The following is a 10,282-nucleotide window of genomic DNA, read 5'->3' on the forward strand; positions in this document are numbered from 1 at the left end:
TGCTTCTATGGTGATACAAAACGACACAGAAATTAACCATGACAGGAAAAATTTTTCCTATCCTTCACTCATCAAAAGGAGCATGAAATAGCTATAACATATTTAGTGTTTTAATACTTACAAAGCACTTTCATTAAAAAATTCATTTTATTCTCACAGTTATCCTGTGATATAGATGAAATTATTATCCCCATTTTACATATGAGTAAAGTGAAGTTCAAAGATATTAAGAAGAATCACCCAGGGTTACACAGCTAGAAAGTGTCAGAGGCAAGAATCCAATCTAGTTATCTAAATCACAATTTCATTGCAGCTCCAATGATGGCAACAAAATGCAATTCTACACAAAAAAATATTGGATACCAAATTATGAATCAGTTAAATATTTCATCTCTATTGACTCATTGATTTACAAAATGTGTTTACTGTCACTTTTCTTAGTTGTAAAGATAAATAATTTAAAAAATTGTCCAATTAATCTACTCGAATTTACAATATAATTTAAGATATTTAACAACTTATGTTTATGTTGTGCTCATTTCTCCTTTCATCTTATTATTCCTTGATGAAGAAATGGGCCAGTTTATGAATTAGCCTTATATAATTATTGTATATAAAAGTGCTTTTTTTGTTTTTGTTGAGAGGCCTGTCTGACTTTTCATGCCCCATTTGGGGTTTTCTTGGCAAAGTTACTGGAGTGATTTGGCATTATCTTCTCCAGTGCATTTTACAGATGATGAAATGATCTAAAATGGAACCAGAAAACAGGTAAAAAATAGGCCTGCAGGTAAATTTAATATCCCTTAGACATAAAAAAATTCATAGATCTATTTGTTGTCATGTGCTTTCTTAAAATATCTTATTTATTACTTTATTTTTAAGAGAATACACATTAAGTAGTTGAATAATCTAATGATAATGTGTGCTACTTAAAACTACTAACCTAATGGGCTCTGGAATTCAGGCAGATTCATGACAATTTTGCTAAACAACTCAGTTAAATGAAGGATTCACAATATTTTTAAAGGAGAAACTGTGAGCAATTTTAATGGAATACAAATCTGACTTTTAAAGAAACTACTTAGGTAAGCATTTTTTAAAAAGATACTCTAAACATTGGGAGCATTTATCATAAGCAAATTGGAAATGGAATTAGTCTTTGAATTGTTAAAGCCATTGAAGCTTTGGGCTTTAAACCTTTATGCATCCAGTCAAGCCAACAAGCATGAAATAAGAAGAACGGACTAGACACTATGCTAAGAGCTAAGGACTTGAAGAAAAGCAAATACAAATAGGCAAATACAAGCATCCCTGTTCTCTAGAAGTTCACAATCTAAGGGGGGTAAACCACGTGTAAACCACTGTATACAAGCAATCATAAATGTAGGATAAATTGGAGATAATCACAGAAGGGAGGCTTTAGTATTAATGGGGAATGGGAAAAGCTTTTTGCAGAATGTAGGATTGTTATCTGTGACCTGAAGGGAAATTAGAGAAGGGTGGGGATAAAGATAAGAAGGGAGATGATTCCAGTCATGAGAGATAGTCAGTGAAAATATTAAAATTAACTGAATTGGTATATGGATTGTCATGTATGAGGAACAACCGAGACGTGTCATTGGATTGCAGAATAAATAGTGAGGAGTAAGTTGTATGAATACCACATGGGTAAAAAAGGCTGAGGTTATGAAGGTCTCTAAAAGTCGGAAGATTTTATATCTGATCTGGAAGGTAATTAGGAACTACTAGAATTTACTGAATGGGGGGAGACATGGTCAGACTTACACTCTAGGAATATCAATTTTATAGCCCAAGGGAGGAATGGGGAGAGAGTAGGATATAGAAATCAATGAGGAAAACTATTGTCTTGGTCCAGGAGTAAGATGCTGCCTCAAGGCAGTGTTAGAGGAGAGATGATAGCATAAGCAAGAGTTATAATGAAGGTAGATTAGATATTAGTACTTGGCCTTAGATTGGTAAAGGGAACTAGGCAGCTAAATGGTGAAGTAGGCACTTAAGTGGCATAGTGATTTGAGCACTGGGCCTGGAGTAAGGAAGACCTGATTTCAAACTCCACCTCAAAGAGGAGTTGAGTAACACTGGGTAAGTCACTTAATCTCTCTTTGCAACAACTTCCTCAACTATAAAATGGGGATAATAATAGCACCCACGTCTTAGGGCTGTTATGATGATCAAATGAGATAATATTTAGAAAGCAGTTAGCTCAGTATCTGGCACATAGTAGGCATTAAATAAATGCTTCTTTCCTTCCCTACAAATTAGGAAATAGACTAACAGAGGTTAAGTGCCTTGCCCAGGGTTATATATCTAATAAGTAACTGTGTCACTATCTGAATCATGTCTTCCTGATTCCAAATTTAGCAATTTATAAGTACTAAGTCTACCACATGGGGTTCTTTTCTGTGTAGCAATAATTATAAACTTTAGCAACCCATATAATGTTATTAAAATAATTTTTCAGATATAAAATTTATCCATGAATTTATGTATTTATGCATCTATGTATCTATCAACCTATCTGTGTATCTATCTCCCTATGTACCTATTTATCTATCTTTTAAAAGACACGCTTACTTCTGTGTACACACACACACACACACACACACACACACACACACACACAGAATCCATTGCCTGATATAAAGCCATGCAAAAGTTTTCTACCATAAAGCATCTATGTGATAATAGCATGAATAACCAAGTTTCCAATTGGAACTACTTCCAGGAATGAGTAAATGCCACGTCAAGTTGACTAGTTGCAATAGGAAAGTTATACCAAGGAAGCAAACTGCCAAAACTTGATAAATGCAGTATTGAAGTAAAGAAAATTGACCATATCAAGTTGCTGAAAGAGCATTTTTGCTTTTCAGTGCTTGAATGTGAGTAAATAAAAACAAATGATTTTTTTTAGTGCTGTGTTTCTGAGAGCCAAGCATATGTAAGCTATCAATCAGTGAGCATTACTTTACTGCAGCTGTATACACAGGACAGGATCTAGATTTTGAAGCATAAAGAAGCCTTTTCAAAGATTTTTCCTCCTTGAAGTTTCTAGTGTCAATACTGAAAATTCAAAGCAGTTGAGTATATAAAAACTTCCCAGTTTATGTCCAGGTTGTTTCTAATGAATGCTTCACTTTGGCCACCCTGAATTAATTACTCATTGCTCATATGTACTTTCTAACTTCTGCACGTTTGCTCATACCATAGGTCTAGAATGGTATTCTCCTTATTTTTACCAGTTCAAATCTTACTTGTTTTTCCAGGAGCTTCTTTCTTCTCCAAGGACCTTTTTCTAATTCAAGTAGAAATGCATTTTCCCAGGAACCATAATTATATAGGCTGAGAAGGTCAAATCCAGGAATTTTTGTTTTGTTTTTGCATTTAGCCAATTTGCATGTGAAAGGTGGGCATTTATTTATAACAAAATATCTGAGGTAGAGAGTGAAAAAAATTTGTTGTTGTTCAGTCTTTTCTCAACCCTATTGCTGGATTTTCTTGGCAAAGGTACTAGAGTGATTTCCCATTTTCTTCTCCAACTCATTTTACATATTAGGAAACTGAGGCAAACAGGATTGACTTGTCCAGAGTCACACAGCCAGGAAGCCTCTGTGTTCATATTTGAACTCAGATTTTCCTGACTACAGGACTGGAGATCTATCCACTATACCACCTAGCTGTCTTTGGCTAATTACCATATGCAGGCCCTGGAATGTCCTCCTCGGACAACAGATCTTTGGAAGCTTCTCTGTAAATAAAGGCGTGTGGTACTTTTAGAAGGAATAGGCTGGGAGGAGCCATGCAATGATCTACATCTCAAATCCTCTGTTCTATATGCTTTCCTTTCACATAGGGTTACCCTACAAATTCAAACTATCCTCTTTGACTTTGTGTTGATTCATTTGTCTATGTATTATTCACTTGTAAGTTCACTAAGAGAGACTATATTTACTTTAGCTGGCCTTCCCCCCCCCCCCATCTTATGCTCATTGTCCATCTGTTTCTGTACCTGATAATTCTTGCTAAGTAATCCTTGTATAGCACTGAATTGTTATATGTTATAGAAATGTGAAAGTTTTAGTACATCACCCTTCTGAGTCTAGTTACAAGCCATGATAGTCCATTTTGCCTTGGTTTCTTTCTTTTTTTTTTCTCTTTCTTTTCCACAGAGGTGCCAAAAGTCCTTATATTCTCTCCTGTGCTTCTCATTAAGGAATTCTATTGCATCTTTCCTCAATGCCTTCCACCTACCAAATTTTACTCATTCTATCTTCCATTATCAGGACCTAGCTAGGAGACTGATCATCTAATTTGAAAAATGAATGTATGCTGACATTAATGAGAGTATCATTAACATACTAACACTCAGAGAGAACATTTTTCAATTTAGCAAAGTCCTTCAGGTGCGTTCATTCAAAGGAGTAGGGAAAATCTAGTCTCTGTGGAAGTTTAATAAAGAGATATTCTTTTAACAGAACTTTTGATACCTTTCAAATCATACTACATAAAACTGAACTAAGATCTATAAATCTTCGCTATCATTATTTTACAATTTATCTGATAAAATATCAGGTGCTGGTTATCAATTATTATTTGACTTGGAATTTCATGAATAACAAAAGAATAAAAAAATCTCTTCATAAAATTTAGCATGGGACATAATTAAGCGTGAATATTTTCTTAATTACACCATTATTTTACTATCAGAGATAATGCCACTTATTATTTTCATCTAGTATTCACCTTGATTTTTGAAGCTAAGTTGAGTGAGTCACCAAATAAACCTTTCTGTAACTTGGTTAATTTCCTTCACCAACCCAACACATTTTCTCATATCCTTATAGGAATCTTTTGTTGTAGCACTAAATTACAAACACTGAATAACTGAGGCTGGAGTTTCTGAGGACTAGAAATAGAGTATTCTAGAAAATCCTTCCAAGTACATTTTGTATATTTAATTTATGGTATCATCTAAAATTTATTTGGTGTTTGATCACTGTCTCTATCAAGGCAGTTCATAAGTATCATTAAAAACTATAAAAGGAAGCTCTTTAAATGATGCTAATCTATTGTGATAGGAGAGTAGCTTAACAATATAAGCATGAGTTTGAAATTCTTTAGTTCTTTATTAAGCATCAGTTAAAATAAGGAGCTTTGAGAATTAAAATAAGACTTTTTTCCTCTCAAAAGGGTTTTGGTCCATTTGGGTAAGGAACAAGATGAAGGAGGAAGAGAATGTGGAACTCATAATAAGAAAAAAAATGGGAATAAAAAAAAGAATTTAGCCTTGTCACTGACTTCTAATGTACATTGAAGAAACTTTTCTTAAGTGTGATAATATTCTCTTCAAAATAAGAACAATAATTTCCACCTCGAAATTCTGTGGAAATGAATAAGGTTATAAACACATACAATATGACTTAAAATCAAATAGTTGTTTGCTTTCCTAACAGTCTTTTTTGGAGTTTTGTATTTTTATTGTTCCTTTCTCTGTCTTCCCAACTATCCATACATTTTTTCCTTCATCTTTCATATATCTGTCTCTCTCTCAATACCCCTTTATTGTTCTCTTCTCCCCATTTTCTAGCCATTTGCATAGTGAAGTTCCTACACCAGGAATGGACTATATCTTTATCTCTTACTACTGTATTATTTCTTTTCTATCAAAAGTAAAATTTGTTGTCTTCCATTGATTTGATTTTTCATCTTTATATCACCAAGAAAAAGTTTTGAAGTACATGGGAATCTTCACAATGTTTAATTGAATTGAATGTAAAATTAGGTACTTATATTGTAATTCCAAATATATATTTTTGCATATTCTGATTCCTTTACATTGTCCTACAAATAAATTGTTTTTAAATGACCTCTGAGTTGCTGTTCAATATTATGGTAATACCCTAAAAGAAAAAAAAAAACAGAAGTTTATGATTTTAGGTTAACCGTATTCAAAGTAGAAATTTTTGTTGTTTTTTCATAGTCCCATAGGCTAGCAGTTTCAAAAAAAAGAGGAGAATACATTACAAGGTATAAAACAATACATTAGAACATATGAAAAAATAGAATGGAAGATAGTCCAGTTGTTCAGGCACATGGATTACTCCTTCTTGTAGTTACTGCTTAATCTTTTCCTTTCATATTTTAGTGGATAGTCAGACACATCTAATATTCCTTAGGCACCCAGTTTAAGGCATATAAGTCCCCTGTCTTTTCTTCCTTGACATTACAGTATCATTGCAGACAATATAAATTCTGGCTATATTCTATAGAGGAGTATCTGAGCTTTTGTCCCTATCTTGACTCCTGTTCTTCTCTCCCCTGAGAAGCACATGCAAAGCTAGTGACCTGCCAAATGGGGATGAAGCAAGAAATATGTGGGAGGAATATGCTCAACTGATGTATCCTCTAGGGCTGGAGAAGGAATACATTAACAACAAAACTTTCTATAATTTGGAATGTAGGTTTTAAAAATGAGTGTCAGTGATTTCATTTGTGTCTCCTGAAGGAAGACAGAGTAAGAAGCCAGGGTAACTTCCATTCGGGCCAACCTGTTTGCAAGACCTCCAATTCCTGTTGAGCCACCCAATCTACAACATTAGGCTACAGGAATTGGTCTGGAAACACTTCCTTTTGTACCATTGCAAAGCAAGTCCCACCTTATGTCAAGCCTGCTAACCTGATCTCCTGTCTCTCCCTATGGAGAGCCTTCAGTATAAAGAGAAAAGTTCCTTCTGATCCTATTCCCATTTCCAAGCACCTAATCCTCATTCTCATGCCCCTCAACACTCTGACCCCAAAGTCTCAAACAAATACTACACATTCTTTCCACTGTACCCTTTGAAATTCCTGTTTCAAAGGTAACAGACCTCTTCATCCTGAATCTTTTCCTCCCTTATTTCTTCCATCTTCTGGAAATTGAAACAATTCCCTGCTGATAATAGAGCCTCCTTAGTCACCCTTTCCATACTGATTTCATTTTCATCATTCATTTCATCACTGTTTGGCTCACTAGTGAGGTTGGGAGTTGAATGATCTCTTACTCTTCATTGTTATTTCCAGGTTCTCCCCCTACCTACATCATTTAATATTCTTTTTTTTGGGGGGGGGGGGCAGGACAATGAGGATTAAGTGACTTGCGTCCATGGGTCTCACAGCTAGTAAGTGTCAAGTATCTGAGGCCAGATTTGAACTCAGGTCTCCTGAATCCAGGGGCTAGTGCGTTTATCCACTGGGGCCACCTAGCTGCTCACCGAACTTTAATATTCTTCTACATTGAATGAAGTTCTCGCAACAGGTATCTGGTTACTCCAATTGAAATCCTATAGCTGTTGTCTCCAGACCTCTAGGTCATTCCCATCGTTTCTGTAATGAGAGATAAGCCTATTTCATGTATATTTTTCTCTCCTTCCATAACTCCTGCCCTCATACTATGAGACGTCAACACACATATTGACTCTGCTTCAAATTCTCTAACCATTCAGTTCTCAAACTACTCAATTCCCACAACCTACTCATCCACCCTACCTCAGGCCGTATTAAAAAAATTATATATTATTATACCTTTGATTTTTTCATCACCTAACAAGGTGCAAACTCCATGTTTTATCAAGAGGTTTCATCAGTGTAGAGAACCACAGGTTGGAATTTAATCCACTGATACTGATGAGCATTTATCAAGAATTATAGTCAGCAATTTGCATATATGTACTGAGATTTTGAGAAACTGGCTTTGATCACACAGCCAGTATATTCACAGGCAGGCCTTCAAGGCAGAACTTTTAATGTGCTACTACATGCTATCTAAAATTGATATAAATAATAAATCAGTATTCTGCTAGATATTGTATGTCACATAAAATATATTGTCATTATCTTCCTAGAAACCCACTTGAAAATTATAGCTTTAGGTGGCCTCTGTTTAAGATACTGAAATAGATATTTCATGGACATAAAAGTGCTCAGATGATGAAAACTTAAAACTTAAATATCAAAATTACAAAGCATTGTGAGTATTTTCCACATTCAACCATGTGTTCAGGAAAGGTACATATTGAAGAAAGCAAAAAGGAACCTTAAACAGAAAAAAATATATTAGTACAGATACTTTTATTAAAAGAACATTTTTATAAGTATGAAACAACCAACTTAGACTTTTAACTATTATAAGGTGTGGCAGACATTTACTGATAAAACAAAGCAAATTAAAATAAATTATTCAAGTGTGAGAACAATTATGAAGTTTTTAACATCAGTATTGGGCAGCTAGGTAGTACAGTAGGTAGAGTGTCAGGCCGAGAGTCAGGAAGACTCATCTTCTGAATACAAATCTGGCCTTAGACACTTCCAAAGAAAGCTGCTTAATCCTGTTTGCCTCAGTTTCATCATCTACAAAATGAGCTAGAGAAGGAAATGGAAAAGCATCCCAATATTTTAGCCAAGAAAAGTCAAAAAGTGTCATGAAGAGTCAGACCCAACTGAAATGACTGAGCAACAAAATCATCAAACTTGTATTACAGTAGACAGAATGCTAGCTCTGGAGTGAGAGGATTTAGGATTTCAATCTTTCCATTGACACTTAACTACCCACATGAGACCTTAGGCAAGTCCACTTAACCTCTGTTGACCTCAGGTTCATCAACTTAAAATGGTAAGTATAGACTGCATGGCCTTTGATGTCCCTCCTGGATCTAAATCAATTATCTTAATATGCTATCAAATTAAAAATTATAAAAGGACCTTTCTAAAGACAGAAAGAGAACAGTAGATATAACAAGGTTGTCTGACAAGTAGTCTTCAAAACATATTTAGCACTTGTTATTGACATTGATAATTTTATAAACTCAACTTTCTGAATTAATATGAAAAGGTGAGAAATTTAAATGGATAGTTGAATAGAACTAATTTGTAAGAAAATCTCTAAGATTTTCATATGATAAAGTAAAACCATATGGTATATAAGCTTAATACGCATATACATTATTATTTATATAAGTTGGTATATTTATATATAAGCCTATTAGATAAGAATGCTATGAAGATGTTTGGAACATCATATATGTATATGAATATTTGTATTATATGTATGTGTATATGTATATAGATACATGAATATAGTTATACACATAGAAGCACACACATATTTGTGTGTGTGTGTGTGTGTGTATATATATATATATATATATATATATATATATATTTATATATTTATATAATACTTTGCCTGAAGAGCCTTTAAATCTCTCCCTCCAGTTCCACTAAGACTTTCATATGGAGTTTTTGTTTTCCAGGTATAAAATGTCTTTTAATTCCAGGGGAAATTCAAGGGAAAAAAGTGTTCATTGCAAAATATCATGTTCCATGCATACATACATATATGTACTCCATATATAAATATATGTGTATGTATATACACACTTATGTGTGTACATATATCCCATATAATGAATAATTTTTGTTACAGAAGTTTCTACTAGGACATTCATATTTTCCTTTTTTGATCCTCAGTTTTCTTGTTTATAAAAATGAAGGAGGTTATGATATATAATTTTTTATACCTTTCCAGCCCTAAATCCTATGGTATATTATGAAAGTAAATAAAAATACATTTTAAACATAAAATTTCCTTCTCTATGATTTCTGTTTCAACTTAAAAATCAATTCTGATTTTCATGAAAATTTCATTTATATATTGAATAAATTGATTGAATATGAAATAAAAGTGAATTTTGTTTAGCCTTTTAAAGGCTTCTTTTTTAACTATTAGGAAAATATGACCCAAATATATTTGAAAAAAAACCAACATAATGACATCCCAAAGTGGATTATTTTAGATTTGGGGGTTTTTTATAAGATTTGTGGCAAAAAAAAAATGTGGAATTTGTGCTAAGGAAGACTTTAGTCTAGATTCTGTCATTTTGTGTGACAATGCTTATACCCATTTTCCATGGTTCAAGAATCTAGAATGTGAGTGGGTAATTCCCACAATCCTTTCTAAATTTTCCTTCATGGCGTTTGCCATAGTCGTTACCCATGCATGAAACATTTAAACTGTAGAAAACAATGATGGATGGTTTTCCATTCCTTTTTAATGAGTCGTTTTAAGAATTTGTGGGTCATTTTGTTGTTTGTTTAAACTTCATTTTTCTTGAGTTTTGTGTAAAAAATGTTCACCATGCTTTCTGAAAAATCATTGAATGAAGGGCAAATGTACATATAAAATCAATTTTGTTATGTGTTATCATCTGCTATACATATATAATGCATC

Source organism: Dromiciops gliroides, chromosome 4, assembly GCF_019393635.1.
Source record: "Dromiciops gliroides isolate mDroGli1 chromosome 4, mDroGli1.pri, whole genome shotgun sequence".
Lineage (NCBI taxonomy): Eukaryota > Metazoa > Chordata > Mammalia > Microbiotheria > Microbiotheriidae > Dromiciops > Dromiciops gliroides.